The sequence below is a fragment of the Maniola hyperantus genome, chromosome 12 (genome assembly GCF_902806685.2).
Source record: "Maniola hyperantus chromosome 12, iAphHyp1.2, whole genome shotgun sequence".
NCBI classification, from domain to species: Eukaryota; Metazoa; Arthropoda; class Insecta; order Lepidoptera; family Nymphalidae; genus Maniola; species Maniola hyperantus.
This window is the reverse complement of record NC_048547.1, coordinates 242,141-269,757: the sequence shown is the minus strand read 5'-3', so window position 1 is coordinate 269,757 and position 27,617 is coordinate 242,141. Positions and strand designations below refer to the sequence as shown.

Genomic DNA, 27,617 nt, shown 5'->3' with positions numbered 1-27,617 from the left:
CGGTAGTTTCCTATCTATGTGCAAACTGTCCATCACCAATAATAATATAAGCAGGCAATCGATACTATTATAAATACGTATTATAAGTGCCAAAGTGTGTCTGTCTGTCTGCTAGCTTTTCACGGCCCAACAGTTCAACCGATTTTGATGAAATTTGGCACAGAGTTAGCCTACATCCTCGCGACAGAACATGAAGGAAGGGCTACTTTTCATCCATAAAATTAGAGTCCCCACGGGATTTTATAAATCTAAATCCTCAAGGATGAAGTCGCGGGCATCATCTAGTCTAGTCTATATGGTGTCTTGTGCCCCCCCCCCCCCTAACATTACACATTACGAGGTTTAGTCGAGGCATAGGCGTTTAAGCATTAATGAATACGTAATTCACGTCCTTGTATAAACAGTACTTAAAGTAAAACATCGTGCGGAAACGTGCATGCCTGAGAATTCCTCCATAATTTATATTCTAAAAGTTGGCGAGTCTACCAATTCACACTTGACGTGCGTGGTGGTCGCTAGTCTCACCTACACCTTCTTTATTCTGAGAGGACGGCTGTGCTCAGTAGTAGGCCAGCAACGGTTGAGATGATGATGATGAACTACGAGTTTAAGCTAGCCTACTTTCTAAAATCGGAACGTCAGACACACACAAAATATACTTTAATTTCCGGAGGCAGAGAGGCAATTTTAAAACGGCATTATTCAAATTGGTCGTGTAGTGAGGTCTCCAGCTTCCGGCGAGGAGTTACGGTTGGAGGATCGGCACTGGCCAGTTTCGCATGCTAATGGCCGTCGTGTGGCGCAACATCGCCGCTTCGCTGACAATTGACTACGACAGCCTTGAGCTTGAGGTGCGATCTGTCAGGCATATTACTTCGTAAGGACAGGGCCACTGAACAAGCAAAATGCCACCAACTCATTGGTCCTAAAATGTTTATTTAGCACCAATGCAACCTCAGTGACGTTGGGATTTCAAACGGGTCGTGATTAGTATCTAAGAGGTGGCGCTGGTTATTTGTTCAAATTCAAAACCGTGAAAAATTTTGTCGCTTGGGCATATCTTGTCATTTATATCGATGCTGTCAGGTCTAAGTATGTCCTGTATAGTAACGCGACCAGGTTGAGATAGCAATCGGGGAAAGAACGCCCCCGCACACTCGCACAGTCCCCCGCACCGAGCCGGTGCAGACTCCCCCCGTCTCATACCCCGATTTCCATTTAATCGCGGACCATAACATTTAGGTATACGGTTGTACTTAGCCCTGCTCGTCGATCACGCAGTGGTGAATGCTGTGGTGTTTAAGTAAAGGCTTAGTGGCATAGTAATTCAATGGTTGTCCCACCGGTCAGTGCGGATAATACCCCTTCCAAGTTAGACCCCTTATGAAGCATCCACTGCATCAATCACTTACGACCAGGTGAGAAAGCTGTCAAGGGCTAACTTGTACCTAATGGAATAAAAAATAAATTGGGGAACACCCAATTTTTGTTTTGATGTAACATCCGTCGGATCAATTTTATTCGTATAACAATGTAGTCATGTCACCCGTGGCCCTACCGCGGTTGTTTGACAGCTACAATGTCACGATCGCAATCATCTCTGATTGGTTAATGCTCGCTCACTATTGGCCACAATGCATTGTTACAACAAGAATCGCACAAATTCATCCAATCAGAACAATTGAGATTGTAATAATGATTGATGCCGGTTTTTAGACAATCGCCCTACAGGACTATACTATAATAACGAATCGATTGACACCTCATTCATTCAAATTGGTCCAGTAGTTTCGCCGCTACAGTAAAAACACACGAAATAGTTACAAACATACATACATATATACATAAATACATACATAGACTGCTAAAATCTTAACCCTTCCTTTTGGCTTTGCCGTAGTCGGGTAAAAATAACAAAAAAAAATTTCGCCTTTCATCAGTACCGTGTAATAATTGGATGATACTTATCCACTAATTATTCTCCAAATATTATTTACGGGCAGACAACGATTGAGCCTAAACGACATTCAGTCTATTCCAGTACATTGAACAATCCATAACATAGGACTCGTAATAGTGACTGCAGTCAGGTAAAGGTTCTGAAACAATAACGCTTGCTACGCTTAAGCTCTTATACACGTGCCGACTAGTCAGCTGCCGGCATTTATTATCCCAACTAACATTCTTATCTTTACGATTACCTTTTTTCGTGGGGGAAATATGGATACTTACCACCGCGACTGCACGCACTCTTAACAAAGCCTATCCTAACCTTAGCACCATTATCATAAAAAAACCGGCCAAGTGAGTCAGGCTCGCGCACCGAGAGTTCCGTCCTACAGTCGTATTTTTTCGACATTTTTGCACGATTAAATCAAAAACTATGATGTATAAAAATAAATGAAAATCTGTTTAAACGATATAGTTATATCTTACTTTGAAAATTGAAAACACTAATTATTAGTTCTGACCACAATTTAATTTTTGTGTGATGTAACCACAATTCACGGTTTTTTAGATTTTGCCCTCATGTTTGCTACAAGACCTACCTACCTACCTGCCAAATTTCATGATTCTAGGTCAACGGGAAGTACCCTGTAGGTTCTTGACAGACAGACAGACAACAATATGATGATATATATAATATGATAATATAATGTTCCTATAAGGGTTCCGTTTTTCCTTTTGAGGTACGGAACCCTAACAATTAATCATTTCAGACTTAATCGGAACGACTTGGCCAGTTCCAACTCACATAATATATACGCGGTAGTAAGTTGGAGCAGTAAGTAATAAGTTGGCACGTCTGCACAGGGTATATTTTTATTGCAGTCGGTATCCGAAGGGCTACACGGACAGCTATCGCGCGGCTGACAGATCTGGCTTAATTAAAATGTCTAATGAGAGTGCCCTGCCCCCCCCCCCCCTCCCTCTCCCTCTGTCCACTTTGCTTGATTGTGCGGTGCCTGTTGTTTTTTGCTCGCGATTAGCGCTCGTGATTAAAGTTAACTTGGCAATAAGTTTGCTTCTTTTTTCATCCCGGTAATTTTTTTTGATGAAGCTTTTACTTTGTCAGCTATATCTGTCTGTCTTTTGCTGTGCTAAATGAGAACCAAACTACGCTTCTATGGAGCGAGTAACGAAGAGCGGAGAGCGGAGAGCGGAGCGGTTGTCGAAAAATATATTATTACAAAAATTTACAATTGAATTTTAAGAGGCATATAATTTAAATCAAAGACATTATACGCTTTTAGTATTTCAAAAACAAATTATACAAACGACTTTTACGCTTAACGATGAGAAAATAGAGATGTGGAAAATGAACAATGCAAGGGTTCGACCACACTAGCGACAAAGTATCGCTCTATCATAACGGAAGTGTTTCTATACTCTTTGCGATTTTGTGTGGATATTTATAGATAACTAGCTTATGCTCCGTGGTCCCCGTGGACTATACAAATTTCAAACGCCTATTTCACCCCTTTAGGGGTTGTATTTTCAAAAATCCTTTCTTAACGGATGCCTACGTCATAATTAGCTATCTGCATGCCAAATTTTAGACTGATCCGTCCAGTAGTTTGAACTGCGCGTTGATACATCAGTCAGTCAGTCAATCCTTTCATATATTTAGATTTAGAATATAATATGTCACCCAGTTCCACCTGCAGGCCTATTCGCAAAAGCTGCATCAATCATTATTACAAAATCAATAGTTGTGATTAGCTGAGTTTATGGTATCTCGCTGCAACAATACAATGTAGTCGATAATAAATTAAAGTGTTTTAGCCAATCAGATAATCGCGATCGTCGCAAACGACGTCAGTAGGCCTCCTGGCTACTTATGCAAAATAACTTGGTTGTCAAAATACATTATTATCCCCAAAATCGGTAAACGAAACAATGGCTCGACGTGTTTTTTTAAAGAGTGACATAGGCTACTTTTAACCCGGAAGTCGCGGGCATCAGTTAGTTATGATATAAGTCAGACGACCGGCCACAAATATAGCAATAAAAATATAATGTGCTGATTTGATAAAATAAATTATAAATTTATAACGTACTGTTATAAATTTATAATTAATATCTATTTACGTAATCTGTAACAAATTGTAATCCTGTTTGGCCTTATTTTCAGTCTGTTATTATGTAAAATTATATTGTATATATCGCTGTTGATTGCAAAAAACGAATAAAATAAAATAAAATAAAATAACATCACAAATAAATTCAATTATCCATACAAAGTGGCTAATTGATGCAAACTCTAGTAACGAGGGCGTAATCTAAAACTCACAGTGAGGGTCTCTGTCCTGTCGTCACGACAAAGTCAAGACAGTGTTACAACAAAAAGTCGTTAACGTGCTTTTGTACCGAACGATGATCGTGGAACAATAATTGAATATGCAATGGAGGCTTGAATCTGGATTCTAGGCCAGTGTCCATTGTACGCTGCAATGGAGTCGTGCATTTCCGCCTGCCACTGGCTTCAGCCAGCTTCAGCCGGATAGCTTCATTACAGCTATCATGCAAACAGCTGGTTTTCCGCGCCTCTTTTATAAACTTACCATAGATATTCTGTGTTACTTTATCTTTAAAATATAAATCTTTTTGCATTAGCCATACTCTACTATAATAATATTCAGCCATAGCCTAGCCCTAGTGGTATTTGGCGCGTCCGAGAGTTCGTACGAAAATGGAACCTTTATAAATAAATAAATAAATAAAAAAGTGTGTTATTATTTCGGCTCATGATCCGGTATTGGACAACTATAGTCAAATCAGTAACTTTTTATCAAACGTCAAAACGCGCGCTTAGTATGCAAGCTTCTATTAAATACTGGTATGTGACGTCACAATCATTTGACCCCGTGTTGAAATCTAATGGTAACACCGCCGAAGGGAGTTGATTCCACAGTTTATAATTAGATATTATAAAAAAATGGTAGCTAAAAAAAAAGACATTTTATATTCTTAATTTTTGAAGCTCATGCAAAGTTTGAGGGCTGCTGAAAATTTAATACGTCTCTTGAGAGGAATCTGCCAACAGTCTGCAACTGTAATAAAGGCTAAAAGGCGTCTGGAGTAAACACTTTAGTCAACACTTTTGGGCTTCTATTAGCCAAAAATTTACCTTAACTGTGTCTAGCGCTGAAAGTGTTAAGGGTCAATTCAATGTCAGGCTACAGAGCAGTGAGTTAATGAAATAGGTACTTACTAAGTACCTATAGTCCGTGACAGCCCGCACCGGGTTAGTGTGGGAGCTGTGCGGGTGTGCGGGTGTGCGGGTGTGCGGGTGTGCGGGTGTGCGGGTGTGCGGGTGTGCGGGGCGTTCCCTCCTCGATTGTCATCGCGTACTATACATAGCACTCGCATTGATTGCTCAAGCAATTTTGTCAACTGTTCGAGCAATCTCTATCAACTACTAGAACAGTCGTTTTTGAGTTATATCTACGAAAATTTGGTGGTTGGGCTTTCGGGCAGAAATAAAGAAGTAGGTATCTATGTGTTTCAGGATTTCTGGAAATTCAATCCACTTCACTGATTTTCGAAAATTCCACTCGAGTAAATCCGGGGCAGATCAGCCTATAATAATAATAATATACCTACCCGCAGAACATAATCTAGCTGCGGTAAATAAAATTGAGAAAAGCCCCAGTATGCATGTTTTCGGCAGTAGAATAAATCCACGTTTCGGAAGCTGAGGTAGAGTGGAGTGACACTCTGGGCTCGCTTCACCGGAGTGTTCTCCGCCGCCGCCGGGACGCGGCGTGCCTGCCACGCTCACGACCGGAGGCGAAGAGCAGGGTTGCACTAAGCCTTAAGTTGGAGCGAGTGAAGAATATTTCTTTTATTAAGTTGAATACTTCTTAATATGCATGTGGAAGGAAAAAAGAGGAGAGGAAGACCAAAGAAAAGGCTTGCAAGGTGGATACCGATAATGCGTGGACGGATAACAGATATGAGTGGAAGTATAAGACATGCTGTGCCGACCCCTAGGAGCGTGGGATAAGGTCAGGAAAAAGAAGAAGAAGAAGAAGAAGAAGGGAAACTTCTTAAGGCACATTGAGCAATTTTGGAATCATAAAAACTTCAAGGCTACAACGACATGCCAATCGCTAAACATGTGATATTTAACCGTCGAAAATTTAGGGGTCGGGATCAGACTCCTAACCTCTCGAATAGGAGGCGAACATTAACTGCTATCAAAAAATCAAAAGTCAATTTTTTTTTCAAAATAGGTGATAAATATTATACTTTTTGATGGTAGGTTGTTGGATTTGTAAGATGATACTTATAGCGATAATTTTTACGCGAACTTAAAACTAAAGCTACGAGGGTTCCAAACGCGCTCAGTTCTGAGAAGAGCCTACAACAAAGGGGTGGGTTGTGTAAACGCATTTCTCAGCGATAAAAAAAGGCTATGACGGCTGGTGGTAGTTCATAGCTTGAACGCGATCGCTAGCTGCAGTGACTTGGGGCGGCACAGCTCCGGGCGCGGGGCCATTAGTGCGCGCTCGGGGCGGGCGGCGAGGGCGGCGAGGGCGGGGGTGAAGGCACTATTTAGTTCAAGTGCGTATTGCTAATGTTGCCGGGAGTCAGTACGTGCAGCGCTCAAGTTATATGGGGCACGGTACTGCACTTGTGACGGACAAACGTATTGTAACCCAACAATACAATAGCCTATCATTTTAGCTATTGGAAATACTTGAGTAACTACAAAGTACAAACTTTCCGTACACAAACGGCCGTTTCTGTTACACAGAAAAAAGCCGTGATAGCCCAGAGGTTAGACGTCCGCTTCCTACTCGAGAGGTCGGGCTTCGATCCCGGGCACGCACTTCTAACTTATCGAAGTTATATCACTCGCTTTATTGGTGAAGGAAAACATTGTGAGGAAACCGCATGTCTGCGAGTTCTCCATATTGTACCCAAATGTGTGTGAAGTCTGCCAATCCGCACAAACAAAATGTTTTGATAACGTAAGCACTTGGGTTACTAATTACGCACTCTCTAAGTACCTCGGTTCTATATTTTAATTCCGACGAAACAAAACATTATATCAGCGAGACACCTCGAGATTTTCCACATTCATCTTAATTAAGAAGCTAGCGCAGGACCCTCGAAAGTCGAAATCCTAGGGTTTTCACCGGATGTACTGCTCTACATACATTAAGATTTTAATTACAAAGGATTTATTTCGCTCCGTGGAAATGGGATTATACCTACGTTACGTAATTATAATGTAAATTATATTAGGTATACTAACCGAGTTAAAGAGAATGTTGGGTATGTTTGCCCAATCATTTAAGCCAAGTTGTCAATTTTTAGACAAGACAAAGAAGACCTTTTATTCCCCATTTGATTCCCAGTGCTGGAATTTCCAAAAGCTTTTTTATTGTGTCTGCGTTAAAATAAAATTTAAATGTCAAAATTTCAAGTTTTTCCGATCTAACCTACGATAGCACAGCGTAGATAGATTACTCAGTCAGTAATCAATCAGAATAAGTATTTTTATATAATGTACCTACAGATTATATCATATTTTGTTTTCACGTGTGAGTTTCAATCCTTTTGAGTAGGTACATAAAACAGCTTTAATAAGTTAAAAAAGTTATTTTTCCTTTCAAGATAATTAACCAAATATTAATTATGTTATCAAGTAGGCTGAAATAAACTTCAATCAGCATGCTCTTAGCTGTGAATAGCCGTGATCGCCATAATGGCTAGGACGTCCGCCTCCTATTCGGGAGGTCGGGGGTTCGATCCCGGGCACGCACCTTTAACTTTTCGGAAGTGAAATATCACTCAATTTCGATTTATCATCGTGAGGAAACCTGCATGCCTGAGAGTTCTCCATATTGTTATCAAAGGTGTGTGAACTCTGCCAATCCGCACCTGGCCAGCGTGATGGAATATGCCCTAACTCTACTCATATTGAGAGGAGACCCGTGCTCTGTAGTGAGCCCGCTAGGGGTAATCATGACGATGATGATGAAATGCTCTTTTGTTTTTTGCTTGCGTAAGTTTTAATGTTGAAAATTGATCTCTGATATTGTTGCGGCGCGTCGCTGGTAAACACGTGCGTAACAACGCCTGGGAACTTGTCCCACTTAGTTGACGGGGCGCGAGTGAGTGTGGGCAGGTAATTATTTTGCACCCTGTCCCTTAGTTGGTTCGTTGGTTCGTTGGTTCGTTACAGCAAGTGAGCGAACAGGCGTTCGTTTGGCTTGCTGACTCGCTAATATTATCGGCTGGTTGGCGTCCCGTCCTGTGCACCCCGGTCGTGCACCTCTACCGCGACAGGTAGACCTAGCGTAGGTACTTGTCCTGACGAAGAATGGATACTGGATGGTTGTATTAGAATAAAAGACTTATTACGTGTACCAGTGCTCTAGACTGACTGACTTTATTTCGTTCAACGAGTGGTATTTATACAGAAAAATATTGAAGCGAGTTGAATATTCCCACGCCAATATTCACACTGTTTTAGAACACTCTTAGTTAACACTTAGTTTTACCCATAAAATAGGTTGATTTACAATACAAAAACTACAAGCTAACATAAATTCAAAACTTTGTTTTTGTTCTCAATTGGCCTCTAGTCTCGCCTAAAACATAAGTGCCTTCTAAATAATTCTACACTACTTTAAGTCCAAATTCTAAGAGTAACACAATAATTCATTTAGTCAAGCAGGTAGTGGTCGCTAAGAGTCAATAATTTTAACCGTACCTACTTGAAACGCACCCTTTTTTTTACCAAATGACGAACCATGGGATTTTAATCTACGCATAGGTACGTCGTGTTCTGAATAAACTCAATACTTTAAAACTAGTCGCTAACATCCTCCCCCTTGTGCGTAGCACCAATCTTCGGACATGGCGATGCTACTATCACGACCGAATCTGGACGTCGCAGCTCTCCTCCTCCTTGATCTTCCTCGGTTTCTGTGTGAGTTGCTTCACGTCCACATGGCTGTCTCTTCTGGTCCAATAGTGCATAAGCTCCACACGTGTCTGCTTGCTTATTCAAGAACTGTGCCAGTAACACAAGATCTGCAGGTTCTTGATTTTCATGTTCATCAGCGTATTCATACCAATTGAACTTTAGGTATGTTGGTAACTTTTCGACTATTTCTCTCACCATTACTGGAGAACACAAGTACTGAGGTTTCTGTAGACCCTGAATGGCTGAGACGCAGTTGTGTATATCGCTGGCAAAGGCACAAATATCTTTTGGTGTCGCTGCTATCATAGGGAGGGCCTTTACTCTATCTAGTTCTTCCATAACAAGTGAGTCTGGTCTTCCATAGCGACGCTGAAGCGCTTTCATAACTTGGTCTGGAGTGGCATCTGAATACAAAAGGCTCTTGAAATTATTTCTTGCCTCTCCTTTTATGGCTTTTCGAAGTCTTGCCATGTTCTGCGTCGGTGTGAAAGATTTCGATGTATCATCATAGACTACTCTGAAAGCTACCCATTCGGAGCTGGTTCCATCGTAATAAGGCAGATCTTGATAATAAGATGGCAGTGGCAGTTGCACAACTGCTGTCGTGTGGCTGTCAAATGCTTCTCGTATAGCACCTGCTAAAGTTTGGACCTGGTTCGTAGACATCAGGGGCTGTTCATTCTTTACGATCCCTTGGTTTTCTTGAAAATCTTGTTCTGGGATGATATCTTTCACATCTTCCAAAGGTGACGTCTGGATCCAGTTCTGAACATGCGAAACTCTGTCGTCCTGTTCCTCATCCAAATCGTCTTCTGAAGCTCTGGTCGTTTCCACTATGAAGACTGGCAACTTTGTATTCGTTATCATTCCTTGTTCATCATTTTCCCTCTTCAATTCATATTCTGAATGCATAGCTTCACTCGACTGTTCTGAGCTTTCAATCTCCGAGTGAAGCAGGGTCCCTCGTTTTTCAGGAATGATGTCTTCTGTTTCTTCCAAAGTAGTTGCCTGGATACAGTTCTGAACATGAGATGTTCTATCTTGTTGTTTATCCAGACAAACTACTTTATCTTCGATTCGTAGTTTCTCAAGTCTGATACGAGCCAGATAAGCTGCTGCTTCAGCGCGCTGCAATTCTAAACGCGCCAGTTCTTCTCTTGCTTCTAAATCTCGTAATTTGGCTGCAGATCTCTTAGACCGAACTGACGTGCGGATAGAACCCCCTGATACAATCATCTTCAAGGTTCCGTTCTGGTTCTTTCGCTCAGCCATCATCTCGTCAGCGGTCCTCTGTTCTTTGAGTCTAGTCATGTTTTCAACCATCTTCGTTACTTCTGTCGCGGTGGATCCCGAAGATTCAATGTTTAAAGTTCTTAAGATCGTGGCTATAGCTTCGATAGGTATGGTCCCTTCAGATCTGCGCACATTCGCCTTTTCTGTTCGTTGCGATGTCTGTTCTGCGCGTAGGGGCACACCCGTTTCCTTCTGGAACCTAGTGAGAGTCATGTCTCCAGGTCCCGGTTCGTAGCTTCACCTTCAAAAATCTTCAAATTTCAGTTCTAGGAATCCATATTCGGGAATCCGGTTCGAAGGACCATTTGTTGCGGCGCGTCGCTGGTAAACACGTGCGTAACAACGCCTGGGAACTTGTCCCACTTAGTTGACGGGGCGCGAGTGAGTGGGGGCAGGTAATTATTTTGCACCCTGTCCCTTAGTTGGTTCGTTGGTTCATTACAGCAAGTGAGCGAACAGGTGTTCGTTTGGCTTGCTGACTCGCTAATATTATGGGCTGGTTGACGTCCCGTCCTGTGCACCCCGGTCGTGCACCTCTACCGCGACAGGTAGACCTAGCGTAGGTACTTGTCGTGACGAAGAATGGATACTGGATGGTTGTATTAAAATAAAAGACTTATTACGTGTACCAGTGCTCTAGACTGACTGACTTTATTTCGTTCAACGAGTGGTATTTATACAGAAAAATATTGAAGCGAGTTGAATATTCCCACGCCAATATTCACACTGTTTTAGAACACTCTTAGTTAACACTTAGTTTTACCCATAAAATAGGTTGATTTACAATACAAAAACTACAAGCTAACATAAATTCAAAACTTTGTTTTTGTTCTCAATTGGCCTCTAGTCTCGCCTAAAACATAAGTGCCTTCTAAATAATTCTACACTACTTTAAGTCCAAATTCTAAGAGTAACACAATAATTCATTTAGTCAAGCAGGTAGTGGTCGCTAAGAGTCAATAATTTTAACCGTACCTACTTGAAACGCACCCTTTTTTTTACCAAATGACGAACCATGGGATTTTAATCTACGCATAGGTACGTCGTGTTCTGAATAAACTCAATACTTTAAAACTAGTCGCTAACAGATATAATTCAAGTGTCGGCGCAGAAGGCGAGTATTTGCAAAATCAATTAACTCACTGCGATCGTGTTTACTTTGTTATTACGAGTGTTGACCGCTGCAGGCGATAACAGCCTTTATTTACACGTCACTCTATACTTTTGTTGAGCTTTTCGAGTGCACTGCTCTCGCAACAATTTCACTGCAACGCATCAAGATGGCAGATCTGTAAATGGGCTGTTACATTCCAAATTAAATGAAATGTATTTTTTCATGCAGGACAACATGTGCCATATAAACATATTACATCATATTATGTTATGCGGGTTAAAGCAGATTCTACAGAGAAGAGCCGGCAAGAACAGAATCAGGGTTCCGTACCAACACGTAAAGGTGCCAACATAACCCTATTACTAACCCTCCGGTGTTCATCCTTCTATCCGTTCGTGTGTCTGTCAGCGGGCTGTACCTCATGAACCGTAATGGGAAATTTTCACTGAGTTTGTAGTCTAAATATATAAAAGGAATAGGTGTTTGACTGATTGACTGACTGACTGATCTCTCAACGCACAGCTACAGGATCGATCAACTACAGGATCAACTGCTGGATCAATCGGGCTGAAATTTGGCATGCAGATAGTTATTATGATGTAGGCATTCGCTAAGAAAGGATTTTTAAAAATTCAACCCCTAAGAGCGTGAAATAAGGATTTGAAATTTAGTGTAGTCCGCGCGGACGAAGTCGCGAGCATAAGCTAGTGTAAGATAAAATTATTGTAGTATCTTGTGTGAATGTGAAACAGTTATTGTAATAGTGATACTTAATTATTCCATCCGCGTTGTTACAAACGCGCCTCGGTCTGACAAAATTAGCCCTTAACAAACTCAGCCGCGCAGCTCAAAAAGAATACATTTTAAGGCCTTATGTCCAACAGTGGATGTCCACAGGCTGATGATGATGACGATGTAGTATTAACAAGTTTCTAAAACCAAGCTAAATTTTAACTTTTTGTCATAATTGCAGTGACAGACGGACGAAGTGAACGAAACTGGAACTGTTCCTTATTTTACAACGGAACCCTCAAAAACTGAACATGAAAGAAAAATCGTTTAACATAATTCACGGAATTTTCCGCTTTCCCTCTGTGTCAAGCAACAGTCGCTCGCAATAAGTAGGAAAACTTTGTTTCACATAAATTACACAAAGTAAGTGGCCGTGAGTTATGCCGCGCCCTCCGAGGGTTCATTACCTCCTCCTCCAGGGCCTGGAGACGCGGACCTTACGTAACACGTCAACGGAGGATGGACTGTTTTAGGAAATAGGGTCTTAACCCTTTTGACACAGTTCACGAAACTTGTACAGTTCCTGCAATTATTATGTCTTATACCTACTCAGTGTCTATGTACCTGTGTCTATTCGATTGATCTTTACTGCGATTTAATACCATTCATTAACTATGAAAATATATAAACAGTGTTCAAGTATTAAGTATATTAAAGTCCATTTTTCAAGCAATCTGTACGCTTATTATAAATGCGAAAGTGTGTTTGTTTGTTGGTTTATTGGTTTGTTGGTTTGTCCTCCAATCACGTCGCAACGGTGCAACGAATTGACAAGATTTTTTGCATGGCATAAAGACCTGGAGAGTGACATAGGCTACTTTTTATCCCGGAAAATCATAGAGTTCCCACGGGATTTTTATAAACTTAATTCCACGTGGACAAAGTCGCCGGCATCAGCTAAGTAGTCAAAAATAAATTTAGATTTAACTAACCTCAGTAAAAGCGATACGATCCGCGTATCATGTAACAACTTTATATCACGACAACGCCACGTGCAGCGCGCCACGCCGCGAGACTCGACTGGCAGCCGGCCGGGGTGGATTGCACCCCTTAGCTAAGGGTAGGTTTGTCCAAGCAGCAAGACGAAACGCGGTGATAGCCTAGTGGTTAGACGTCACCCTTTCAGTTGGGGGTACAGGCTTTATCCGGAGGGACCTTTTCGGAGTTATGTACGTTTTATGTTTATATCATTTTGGTTTGACGGTGAAGGAAAACATGGGAAACCTGCATGCCTGCGAGCTCCACATAATATTCTCAAAGGTTTGTGAACTCTGCCAATCCACACTTGGCCAGCGTGGTGGACTGACTCATTCTGAGAGGAGACCCGTGTTCAATATTGAACGAGGCGATGGCTTGATCATGATGATTATGATGACGGTTCGTGTAGACTTTTGTTTGCTAATCACTGTCTTTTAAGATAAGTTTCGACTATTTTCTAATAAATTTCTTAATATTTTTAGGGTTCAGTACCTGAAAAGGAAAAACCGAATCCTTACCTATATAGGATCACTTTGTTGTCTGTCTGTCAGTCTGCCTGTCAAAAAACCTTTAGCATATTTCCCGTTGACCTAGAATTATGTAATTTAGCAGGTAGGCAGGTCCATGAATTTGTGGTTACATTACAAAAAAAAACGTGTTCATGAACAAATAATGGAAGAAATCTCTGTTTAGAGATAAGCATTTCCAATGTAACTTAATTTATTATTACTTTGTAACTACAATTTCGGTACATGAAAAATAAAAATAAATAAAAATAATTAGTGTTTTCACGTAAGATTAATATATCAAATGTAAAAAGGCTACTAAGGGCTATATTATATTCTAAAATAGATTTTTATTTATTTTTATGCATTATAGTTTTCGATTTATCGTGCAAAATGTCGAAAAATATGACTGTAGTACGGAACCCTCGGTGCGCGAGTCTAACTCGCACTCGGCTGGTTTTTTAACATTAACAAAATATAATAGATACATATTAACGTTTATTAAATAGTTCGTTAACTGCGAACGGAGAATGAATAGAACAGATATTTATTGTGCAAACAGCTGTTACTGATCGCATCGAGTCCGAGCCACGTGATCCGAATAACATCTCCGATTCTCCAGCCTCCAGCCCACAGCTCGTCGCTCGTCGCTCGTCGCTCGTCGCTCGTCGCTCGTCGCTCGTAGCGCACTGCGTTGCCAACACCCTAACCAGGGAAACACAATCAACACAAAATGTATTTACCGATATCCCGGAGAATAATACCGCTAGGGATTTTCATCTTACTTAAAAGTTAAAACATATTGAAGTATTTAGGTATGAAAAGTAACTGTATTTAGGTATGAAAAGTAACTGTAAAGCTAGATGTAAGTGTTGCAAATAAAAAAAAAAAAAAAAAAAAAAAAAACCCATGCATTGACATACTTACGCATTGGAAACTAGATGATGGCCGTGCCTTCGCCCGCGTGGATTCAGCCTGAGCAAGGTCAAAGTGCGTTCTATAGATCTCGGCCTAACTTTTCGGAGTTGTGTGCGTTTGAAGCAATTAAATATCTCTTGCTTTAACGGTGAAGGAAACATCGTGAGTAAACCTGCATGCCTGAGAGTTCTCCATAATGTTCTCAAAGGTGTGTGTAGTCTGCCAATCAACACTTCACCAGCGTGTTAGACTATGGCCAAAACCCTTTTCATTCAGCGAAGAGAGTAGAGATCCGTGTTCAACAGTAGGCTGGCGATGGGTTGACGATGATGATATTATGGGTTCCGTACAATTTTGCTTCCGCTTCTAAACCAATTCGTTAATATGTACAAAAAGTTTGAAACAATTTCAAATGTAAATTAGATAGTACATAAACATATTATATTAGAATGTTTGTCGGGACCTGGCAGTTATCCTCAGGGTCTGAATAACGGCTCAGAGGGGCGCATGCATAATTCAGCCCCCCCCCCCCCTGCCCCGGGTGGTAAACAATCGATAGCTTTAATTAAACAACACTGAAAAACATCAAGGTATTAACAGAATTTAAATGGTCTTAACCTTTCCTTATCTTACTTTTGATATTGCCAGTACGATAATATCTAATCTAAATAAAACTCTGTGTGTCTTTTAATTTTTCACGGCTAGACCCAACAATTTAGTTGAAATTAGGATTTCCCAGAGAAAAAGGTATTCTGAAAACCTGGGCTCCCTTTTTCTTTTTAATGATAACATTACAATAAAATTTAAGGCTAGCCTTATCTACTATACTAATCATGCCCGTGTGGAATGGTGCCAAGAATACTGCCTGCATTTCTGCCCTGGACAGCCAGGCTGATCCGTTGCGCAAAAAATGAGCCAGCCCTTCTGTCACCAGATGAGGCTATTAATCGCGGTGAAATGTCTCGTATTTTTTTTTTAGCACTAAGACTCCATGGCCCGATATTAACATAGTTCCCTATATTAATTTTCTGAGCCTCGATATTTCGGAATAAAAACCGAAAGTTCGCCGGTTCACCCGTTGCACTATATTGTCCTACTCCTCGCACAAGCTTTACGTTTAATTGGAGGGGAAAGGGGAATATTAGTCAGCATGACAAACTTGAATCTATAAAAAAAAAAGAAAAAAAATTGCTTGTACATAAAGTAAGTCGGTACCTAGGTAGTTTAAAATGACTTCCAAAAACTAGGTATAAAGTATGCAAGCAAATGTCAAGTTATGTTCATGGCGACATAAGTTTCAGTTAGTGGGACATGTGTAATGCAGTAATAATTCTTGCACGAACTCACGAAAATTTCATGAAAATTTTGCCACAAAAATTCACACCACGTACAGAACGTCTTGGGTTTAGAACTTGTCTTTATCTATCGGTAGGAAAAATTTAGCTTCTAATAATAATTTTAACTTCAAAGTGTGTAGTAAGTAGGTAATTATAATATTTTACATATTTACGATTTTTACATACTAACCATTATTTTCATAATAATATTATCATCAGAATCATAATTATTTAAAGTCAGTAATACTAGTTATACCTGCTAATATTTTAAATGCGATAGAGTGTCTGTCTGCCTGTCCGTGTCTGCTAGCTTAACACGGCCCATTTTACCGAACCGAACCGAACCGAACGGGTTTAACAGATATAACTTGCATCCCGGGAAAAGACGTAGTGTACTTTGTCCCGGAAAATCAAATGTTATTTTTAAAACCCTAGATCAACGTAGACCAAGTCACGGGTGTTAGCTAGTTGACTATAGGTAGGTTATTATCTACTTTTGCCCATCCATCCAATGTGATATTATGTCACAACTTTTTTAAATAAATTATATTATATTCAGATGCGAATGCGAGTGGATTTTATTTCCTGATTGCACAATGTAGGTACGACCTGCACTCGACGTTGATTTAATTAATTTTCTTTTTGGAAATAATTAAATAAGCTGCTATTGATGCGACAATTCAATAACTATTCAAGGTAACCTACAAAAGACACGAGCGTTACTACTTACTTCAAATATAATTTTTTTTTAATTTTTAACATATTTATTTGTTTATTCCGGTACAGGTTAGCCCTGGACATGCGATATCGTCGGATGGTAAGTGACGATGGATGCAGAGAGACAATATCCGTACCCCTGATTCTACGCGGCATCATTACCGGAACGCTAAGTTGCTTGACGAATTTTGTTTTGATAACGAAACAATCATCCAAATCTAACGCTACATTTCAAACTTATTCAGAAACTACGAAAAAAATATAATAAACTAACACAAAAGTCTGTTAAAATCCTCAGTGAATACCTAAGTCAAAACGACTTGGAGGAGGCAATCAGACCCCAGCCTCCATCCGAAGCTCTTACGGCAAAGTACTGGGACGTTTTATCTGCAAGTTCGTCACAGTTTCACGAGATGTGCCTGTATTTGCCTCCATTTTCCTGAATTTCTGAGCGCGCGCCAACTTTCGCCTATCGAAGGAAAACGACGTTTGCTTTAGGTATGCCTACATTGATATGAACAGCTAAAGATACTGAATCCCTTGGAAATTGTAATTTATATACTATACTTAATCATAATAGTGCTCTTAGTACTAGGTTACAAACAACAAATTGTTAATTTATCAAATTATCTTTACAAGAGAATAAGAGAAAAGTAGAAAAAGAAATCACTACCTACTCCACTACCCAAATTAATATTAATTTATTAGTTTGTCTTTAGGCAACCACGTTGGACAAATAGATCAAAGAAGTGGCGTGATTTTTGCAATATATTTTTTGAGTTTGTTTTGCTATGAATTAAAGTTACCTTATAAAATATTACAGCAGCAAAGTTTGATATATCTAGAAACTTTTTCACACAAGACTGTATCTAGGTTTTGTGTATCTACGGATTGTAGAGCAGATAAACGTTATGTATCCGCCGATAAGGAAGGGCGGCGCGGCGTCCTCTTTGGGGTAAGTCCGCGATCTTATCGCGGCTCTGAGGCTATCCTACAGTAATTGAATACCTAGGCGATTTGCTTTATCGACCAATACCTACCTAGCTCTGAGGTTCGATCGCTTTCGATTTTTTAAGTAATAAACAAAACGCAACATTATTGAGGCTTTTGTATCATCATCACTAACCCATCACCGGCCCACTACTGAACACAGGTGTCTTCTTAAAATGATCACCGAACCGCAAGCTTGACGTCGGGCGAGTTTCCATCCTTATGTCGACATTCCATCTACACGCACGAAACGTTTTGCGTCATCATTCCTCATACGTATGGCTTAGGTTTGGAATACTCTTCCGCGATTATGTTATCCGGGTATCGTTAAAACAAGAGTGAATAGGTATCTTCTAGGTAAACGCGTCCCATCTTAGGCCGCATCATCACTTTCCATCAGGTGTGATTGTGGTCAAACGTTTGCCTCTAATGAATAAAAAAAATATGAGAAGAGTTATGGCCACCATGCTGCCCAAGTGCGAATTTACTTCACACACTTTTAAGAACTATATGGAAACCTCTCAGGCATGCAAGTTTCCTCACGATGCTTACCTTCAACGTGCAAGTGATAGTTAATAGCTTCAAACGGACCTAACTCAGAAAAGTTGGGGTGCGCTCCCGGGATTGAACCTCGGACCTCCCGAATAGGAAACGACGTCTTATAACCACCAGGCTGTTCCAGTCTTCTTATTCAAATTACGAATCAAAGTTTGAGCCTTTGTGGGGTGTTTTTTTATCGAAGTTGCCCATGTCAAAAGTAAATAATTACTATCCCAAGAGAATTCCTTCCATTATGTGCTCAATGGAATAGGGCCATAACCCTCAGCAATGAGGAAAATTTCTATAAAGAAGAAGTGATTATCAAATAGAGGGTTTTCTAAATAAGTACGTTACATTACGTTCTTTTTAGTTTTCAGTTTAATAACCTTTAAATGAAAAAGTATTCGTCAATTGTTTATGACGTCACATTTCAGTATTTCATTCAAGCTTCCATCGCCGTTTTGACGCTTGCTACAGAGTTGCTGATTTGATTAGTTGGCAACATTCCCGTCTCACTGTTTGCAAGTACCGGAATCTTTTAGCGTAGATTTTCGTCTTATTAAAAGTTTTCCAGCTGAAAAGGCTTTAATAAAATACGGTTCTTTGCTAACTTATTAGAAAACTTCCAGCGTAAGGAAAAAAATCATTCCTCACGAGGTTAAGGTCATTATTTCTTTCATAAAAAATATTAGGTAGAGTTTTGGAAACGCGATGAAAATCTCTGGGAAAGTTGTGAAAGTTTGGCCATGACAGTTAACTCGGCAGATCACTTACAATAGAGGGCGTGTATTGCATTGGTTAAACGACGCAGGCTTGAATGAGAAAATGGATGGATAACCAAGAAGATTTGTGAATGGATATTCGCATATTATAGATGCTCTGGGTATAAATTCGTATGGGTATGAAGCGATCCGCTTTCTGGTTTCCAATACGCACTGCTACAATCAGAAAATATTGTACATCGACCTTTAGAGTCAGATTTCGGCTTTGTAGAGCGTTGTCTCTGTCACTCATACCTTGAGTACCTACCGACGTTTTGTCGGTCTCAACGACAGATACAACGTCCAACAAAACCGCTATCTCACTCTAAAGGTCGATGTACAATACTTTCTGCCGCGTACTGTACATTATGGAATTCTCTTTGAGGTTTCCGTTTTCCCTGCCAGCTACAACATTGAGACCTTCAAAAGAATAGTGAATAGGCAATAGGCATCCCCTAGGCAGACACTTTAAGCTGCACTACACCTGCTATTTGATGTGACAGCAGTCTAGCGCATGCCTATGTTATGTAAGTCGAACTCGCATACGAAGGGTTCTGGAATCTGGATTATCGTCTTAGAAATGCTTAAGTAACACTTTTTTTTAATTTTCATGGCGGTCAACATTCGGGTAAAGAATCTAAACTGATTTAAGTTACTACTTCTAACTACTAAGTATCAAAACGGTAATTTCGCGGGCATCAGCAAAAATGAACAGACAAGTAGTTCCACTATATTCCGCCTACTTATCCCGTAATGAGGCGCTAACTGCACTCGTGTGAGACACTCGGCGCGTAATGAACTTACTTCCCGCGACCACTTCACTTCAGCGCAGCGACAGAGATGCGACAAGCATCTACTAAAAATTTATTACGTTGCACTTTCATATTTAAATGTATTGTAAAAGCCAAACATCTTTATCGGCAACATGGACAGCAAAACGTACACACACACACAGCTAGGAGGCAAAAAATGAAAATTGTCACAAGACGATACATAAGACGGAAATAACAAATGAAGCACAAAAAGCTGTGATAGCCTAGTGGTTATAGGACGTCCGCCTTCTAATCGGCGGTCGGGGGTTCGATCCTGGGCACGCACCTTTGACTTTTCGGAGTTGTGTGCGTTTTAAGTAATCACTTGCTATAACGGTGAAGGAAAACCTGCATGCTTACTTTCAACTTCAACTTTAGGTATTTAGGGCTCCAACGGCCATCGCAAATCAGAGCTGCTGTGAAAACGCCTTTCAAGGAATTTTCATACTTAGCCAGTACTGTGACAGAAACTCAAGGTTTAGTCAAATTAGGCCGCTTGATGAAGTCATTTCAACAACTATTAGGGAAGTGACGTTATGAAAACGAGTATAGTGTCGCCGGGTGAGGACGCCCCCGGGTGAGGACGCCCCCGGGTGAGGACGCCCCCGGGTGAGGACGCCCACGGGTGAGGATGCCCCCGGGTGAACACCTAAGTTTACTCATCAGCCAGCTTTTACTGCGCGAATTATGATTAACATTAACTTAGGTTTAATAGCGAGGTAAGGAGTTAGTTTTGGTCTATAAAGCTATAAGAAGTTTGCCAGCGATCTCTTTTAAGTTTTTTTTAGTGTTCCTCATACTGACGATATTTAATTTCTTATTAAAACTTCCATAACTTCGAAAATTGGCAGTGTTCCCACTAGATCACAACATGGGGTTATTCAAGGGGCGAAACAAAAAATTCCTGAAAGGCCGGCAACGCATCGGCGGTTCCTCTGGTGCTGCAAATGTTCATGGGCGGCGGTAATCACTTAACATCAGGTGAACCGCTTGCTCGTTTGCTCGCTATCTCTATGGCGGGATCATGTTAATTAATAAATACCTCATGTAGGTAAAGCAAAGAAAAATAGAATAGAGCTCCTTTACGAGCACATAGTTTGTATTGAAAATAATCAAATTTCACTGTAACATGAACCCTACAGTGCAGCATGTATTTTGTATGTGTAAGGGATTACTGCGTTGACAGTCATAATTAATTCCTCCGCCGCAGGGAGAGGGGAAGATTGAAGGGGGAGCGAGGGGGGGGGGCGGTCGTAAAAAAGTAATCAAACTTTCATCGTGTGTGGCAGGTTTTATGCATGGCCTTATCAACATTTGAGGCGAGGGAGCCTCCTCCTCCTCCTCCTCCTCGGAGGTGCGTGAACATTTCCCTCGTTGTAAAGAGGAATTATTAATCATAGCCTAGCGTGCGGACATTAGGAAGATTTGTGTGGTGTGTGTGTCAATCTACCAACTCTTAATATTATAATAGGTTTAAGCAATTTTAGTGAAATGTACATAATTTCTACATTTTCACAACAATGATTGCTTACTTTATTACTAACCATAGATTAATTAACGGTTTCGCTATTACTAACACACTAATATAGTACACACAAGGATACAGTCTGTCTGTCTGTCGGTCTGTCAAGAAACCTACAGGGTACTTCCCGTTGACCTAGAATCATGAAATTTAGCAGGTAGGTAGGTCTTGTAGCAGACATTCGGGGAAAAATCTGAATAGCGTGAATTTGTGGTTACATCACACAAAAAAAATTAAATTGTGGTCATGAACTAATAATAATTAGTATTTTCATATAACTATATCAAGTGGGGGTATCATATGAAAGGTCTTCACCTGTGCATTCTAAAACAGATTTTTATTGATTTTTATGTATCTATCATAGTTTTTGAATTATCCTGCAAAATGTCAAAAAATACGACTGTAATACGGAACTCTCATTGCGCGAGGCTGACTCGCACTTGGCTGGTTTTTCTTTATGAAACAAGTTTACACAACAAACATAGCCAAGGATCCCTAGACATATAGATAAGAATCCGCATCCCTGTAACTACTGGGCCACTGCGGCTCTATAGTCGGTACAGCTAATCTGTTATCAAACCCTCGTTTAGGAGTTACGGCACCGCAAACACACACTCAATGATGTCGGCGAGGGTGGTGTGACGGATAACGACGTGTCTGGGCTCGCGGCGGCTGAGCAAACAGCTGTTATGGGGTAATACCGTAATACGTCGTGTCCTCTGTCACGATTGATTAGTTTGCTGTAGGTATCTATTGGAATTTAACACATTAAATATCACTTGCTTTAACGGTGAAGGAAAACATCGTGAGGAATACCTGCATGCGTGAGAGTTCCCTATGGAACTAATGGTCTTAAAGGTATGTGAAGACTGCCAATCCGCACTTGGCCAGCGTGGTAGACTATGGCCAAACCCCTCTTATATTGAGAGGAGACCCGTGTTCTGTAGTGAGCCGGCGGCGATGGGTTGATTATGATGACCTATTGGAGATCGTCGTTCATAGAATTGAATTTAGTTAACTTCGGAGAACATAATCATAATTATCAGCAATCCATTGCAGGCCCACTACTGAGCACGGGTCTCCCCTCAGAATGCGAAGAAATAAAGGCGAGACCCAGAACTCTGCTTTCTACAGAAACTGATACTTTTAGTAGAATGTGAATTACATCATCATCATTATAGAGAAAATAATATACTTACTAGGTATCTAGTCCACCGCTGGAGGTAGGTCTTTGGTAAACCTAGATAGATTCCCTGGCTCTAAACAGTTTACAGCTATGTTCTAATTATATTACAGGAAAAGGTAGGTTACTGACTGACTGACAGCTCAAACTACTGGACGGATCGGGCTGAAATTTCAGCCCGAGCGCCGTAATCGGCGTAAGTATCCGCTAAGAAAGGGCTTTTGAAAATTCAACCCCTAAGGGTGTGAAATAGGGGTTTGAAAGTTGTGTAGCGCACGCGGACGAAGTCGCGAGTAAAAGCTAGTTTTTTATAAGACACCACGAGGTATGAGTTGGTACTAGCTGAAATAAGCCAACAATTTAGGTTTCGTCAGTTCGACGCTGCTGCACGCCACAGCACACCTGTATGTACCGAGCCGACACTCCGCCAAATAGAATATCGTAGCAGCTAAGAGATTGGCCGCGTGTCTTCACTGCAGTGTCGTCACCTCGACGCTGCTGCACGCCACAGCACACCTGTATGCTGTACCGAGCCGACACTCCGCCAAATAGAATACCGGAGCAGCTAAGAGATTGGCCGCGTGTCTTCACTGCAGTGTCGTCACCTCGACGCTGCTGCACGCCACAGCACACCTGTATGCTGTACCGAGCCGACACTCCGCCAAATAGAATATCGTAGCAGCTAAGAGATTGGCCGCGTGTCTTCACTGCAGTGTCGTCACCTCGACGCTGCTGCACGCCACAGCACACCTGTATGCTGTACCGAGCCGACACTCCGCCAAATAGAATATCGTAGCAGCTAAGAGATTGGCCGCGTGTCTTCACTGCAGTGTCGTCACCTCGACGCTGCTGCACGCCACAGCACACCTGTATGCTGTACCGAGCCGACACTCCGCCAAATAGAATATCGTAGCAGCTAAGAGATTGGCCGCGTGTCTTCACTGCAGTGTCGTCACCTCGACGCTGCTGCACGCCACAGCACACCTGTATGCTGTACCGAGCCGACACTCCGCCAAATAGAATATCGGAGCAGCTAAGAGATTGGCCGCGTGTCTTCACTGCAGTGTCGTCACCTCGACGCTGCTGCACGCCACAGCACACCTGTATGCTGTACCGAGCCGACACTCCGCCAAATAGAATACCGTAGCAGCTAAGAGATTGGCCGCGTGTCTTCACTGCAGTGTCGTCACCTCGACGCTGCTGCACGCCACAGCACACCTGTATGCTGTACCGAGCCGACACTCCGCCAAATAGAATATCGTAGCAGCTAAGAGATTGGCCGCGTGTCTTCACTGCAGTGTCGTCACCTCGACGCTGCTGCACGCCACAGCACACCTGTATGCTGTACCGAGCCGACACTCCGCCAAATAGAATACCGGAGCAGCTAAGAGATTGGCCGCGTATCTTCACTGCAGTGTCGTCACCTCGACGCTGCTGCACGCCACAGCACACCTGTATGCTGTACCGAGCCGACACTCCGCCAAATAGAATACCGGAGCAGCTAAGAGATTGGCCGCGTGTCTTCACTGCAGTGTCGTCACCTCGACGCTGCTGCACGCCACAGCACACCTGTATGCTGTACCGAGCCGACACTCCGCCAAATAGAATACCGGAGCAGCTAAGAGATTGGCCGCGTGTCTTCACTGCAGTGTCGTCACCTCGACGCTGCTGCACGCCACAGCACACCTGTATGCTGTACCGAGCCGACACTCCGCCAAATAGAATACCGGAGCAGCTAAGAGATTGGCCGCGTATCTTCACCGCAGTGTCGTCACCTCGACGCTGCTGCACGCCACAGCACACCTGTATGCTGTACCGAGCCGACACTCCGCCAAATAGAATACCGGAGCAGCTAAGAGATTGGCCGCGTATCTTCACTGCAGTGTCGTCACCTCGACGCTGCTGCACGCCACAGCACACCTGTATGCTGTACCGAGCCGACACTCCGCCAAATAGAATACCGGAGCAGCTAAGAGATTGGCCGCGTGTCTTCACTGCAGTGTCGTCACCTCGACGCTGCTGCACGCCACAGCACACCTGTATGCTGTACCGAGCCGACACTCCGCCAAATAGAATACCGGAGCAGCTAAGAGATTGGCCGCGTATCTTCACTGCAGTGTCGTCACCTCGACGCTGCTGCACGCCACAGCACACCTGTATGCTGTACCGAGCCGACACTCCGCCAAATAGAATACCGGAGCAGCTAAGAGATTGGCCGCGTGTCTTCACTGCAGTGTCGTCACCTCGACGCTGCTGCACGCCACAGCACACCTGTATGCTGTACCGAGCCGACACTCCGCCAAATAGAATACCGGAGCAGCTAAGAGATTGGCCGCGTGTCTTCACTGCAGTGTCGTCACCTCGACGCTGCTGCACGCCACAGCACACCTGTATGCTGTACCGAGCCGACACTCCGCCAAATAGAATACCGGAGCAGCTAAGAGATTGGCCGCGTATCTTCACCGCAGTGTCGTCACCTCGACGCTGCTGCACGCCACAGGCGCACCTGTCTCCGAGCCGACACTCCGCCAAATAGAATACCGGAGCAGCTAAGAGATTGGCCGCGTATCTTCACTGCAGTGTCGTCTCCTCGACGCTGCTGCACGCCACAGGCGCACCTGTCTCCGAGCCGACACTCCGCCAAATAGAATACCGGAGCAGCTAAGAGATTGGCCGCGTATCTTCACCGCAGTGTCGGCGCCGGGCGCACATTACACGATTAGAACATAGGCGTTACTACCAGGTTTGCCACAAGTCTCTAACGACTTCCCTAGCGCAGTGGTGACGCTGTGTGGGTGAGGCAGTTTTGAAATTTTTAGTAAGTATTCGTTGTTATAGCGGCAATAGAAGCCCACATTCTGTGAAAATTTCAGGTCTCTACTCACGGTTCACGAGATACAGCCCACTGATGAACAGACGGACGGACGGACGGACAGCGGAGTCTTACTAATAGGGTCCCGTTGGAACCCTTCGAGTGCGGACTCCTACAAAACAAGCTGCTATGGCTAACTCAATTTTTAAAACGAATAAGATTTTCAAACAGTTGTTTCCCCAAACATTTGGTTATCTAACTTCAGCAGCTACTAATCTAATCTGTGGTTGGTCGGTAAGCGCTTCGACGGCCATCAGGAGCCCAATTCCGCGCCGTCGGGACTCGGGGAGCGAATAAATGCGGCTGCCAACCGTGAAACTTTCTAGTATATAGTAGATAATCTATGCGTGAAACGCTCGTTCGCAATTTGCGTGCCCGAGCCGTAGACCTGCCCGCACTCTGATATCGATATCGATAAATGAACATCAATCAAGCAACGTTGTGCCAGGATCCTTTTTCCCATGCACATGCAAACTGGTGTGGAATCAACTCCCTCCGCCGGTGTTCCCGTTAGATTATAAGGGGCGGACCAACAAATTCCTGAAAGACTGGCAACGCATGTTCATGGGCAGCGGTAATCACTTAACATCAGGTGACCCGCCTGCTCGTTTGCTCGCTAAATTTGTTTAAAAAACAATCAGCCTATGTGCGTCCACTTTTCGACATAGGCCTTCCCGAGAAGGCACCACCACACACGATCCTCCACCTTCCTCATCCACCCCTCCTAACCTAACCTAACCTAAACACGTCGGCCGCTGTGGCCACGGCCGAGCTCTACGATAGACATGGCCTACCCACTGCCATTCTAGCGTGTCAATTAATTGAGTTATATCGGTTACTTTCGTTGCCTTACGGGTTTCCTCGTTACGGATATGATAAACATCGATGTGGATATGAATATCGATGGCGTTAGGTAAAGTAGACGTTAGATAGTAGATAGCCCACAGTGACTAAACCATCTTGTGTGTAAATTAGTAAGCTCAGCTAGTTGCTTCCACGCAACATTGTCGTTGCGACGTGATTGAAACATAAACCAACAAAGAAATACACATTCGCATTTAATAATAATATGGGTAGTGATGGTAGTGATAACTGTTTTATCGATACTGATAAACGTCGCATCACTAGTGATGTTCTACAGCAGAGGTCCCCCGGGAGCGCTGGCGGCGCGGCGCACATCACGCAGATTGGATCGCCGGCTGGTGCCCGCCGCAAGGTCGCCCTGCCTCGAACTGAGACACTACCGCACAACGGGAAATTACTCTATCGATGCTTACCGCTAAACAAGTGCCATCACTAGTGATATACTGATCCTTTCACAATCATTGAAAATGTTAGAATGTGCGAGAGAGAAGGAAACTTCGTTAACTATAGAACGTGAAAATCCTAAGAATCAGAAGTTTCAGGCGGTTTATAAAGACTGGCAAAGTCTTAGAAAAAGCTTACTGACTGACTGATGAAGTCGCACAAATAAGCTAAAGTTAGTATAAATTGGAAAACAAATGCCTAAATAAAACCTACTTATTCAAACAGTTAGTCGGTTCATTGCGTCGCAACAGCAATATAGTCCTCTCGACACGCGTGACGCGCCTCCTCTGTGCTGTAATATTCATTTTTATCCTCTCTCCAATGAAAAGGTACCTACTTTCATATTGAACAAAGCTAGCCAGTTTTTAGAGATGAAACCATTGATATACTAAATCCAAGAACTCTACTTATACTTGTTTAAAATTAAAAATTAATAGCACAGTTTTAATAGGCTAGCCCTCTCCTCCTCTTTTTTTCTTTTGAGGTACGGAACCCTAAAAACACGACTGCCCTGTCAAAAATGGACTAAAATAAAAATCACATTTGAAATTGGCGCTGTAGGTACATTAAAAAAAAATTATAGCCAGTGTTACTAGGGATGATAGATAGATAGATAGATAGATAGATAGAAATACTTTATTGCACACAAAAACTATTACATAACATGACAAAAACAAAGAAACTAAAACTAAAAAATAATTGTATGCATAATGAAAACAGTTACAGGTAGGCACTACACCCCCTTTTTGGGCAGTAGTTGTTTTTTTTTTACTTACTTATTTTTTTATTTAAATATAAGTTAGCCCTTGGCTACAATCTCACCTGGTGTTTTATATTATTTTATTTATTTATTTAATAATAACACTTACAATATACATATTCTACATATACCACATGACATACTAACTATAACATACACTGGTGTTAAGTGCTGTTGCAGTTTAAGATGGAAGCGGGCTCACCTTGAAGGGGGTATTATGTGTCCTCAGTAGGAATCTTTCGCTCTCCATATCAACGGTGGAAGCCC

General features: G+C 42.2%; 1 protein-coding gene across 6 annotated transcripts in view; it reads right to left on the bottom strand.

The window, feature by feature from the left end:
• The window catches only part of LOC117987153 (EGFR adapter protein-like), a 107,624-nt gene that overhangs the window by 60,460 nt on the left and 19,547 nt on the right, over positions 1 to 27,617 (bottom strand). The window contains exon 1 of one of the 6 annotated variants that reach the window (XM_069502213.1): positions 13,079 to 13,140. The exons of the other annotated variants lie outside the window; for them this stretch is intronic. The gene's annotated coding sequence lies outside the window, so the exon portion shown is untranslated. Of the gene's footprint in view, positions 1 to 13,078; positions 13,141 to 27,617 lie in introns of those variants that run through there. 6 annotated transcript variants of the gene reach the window in all.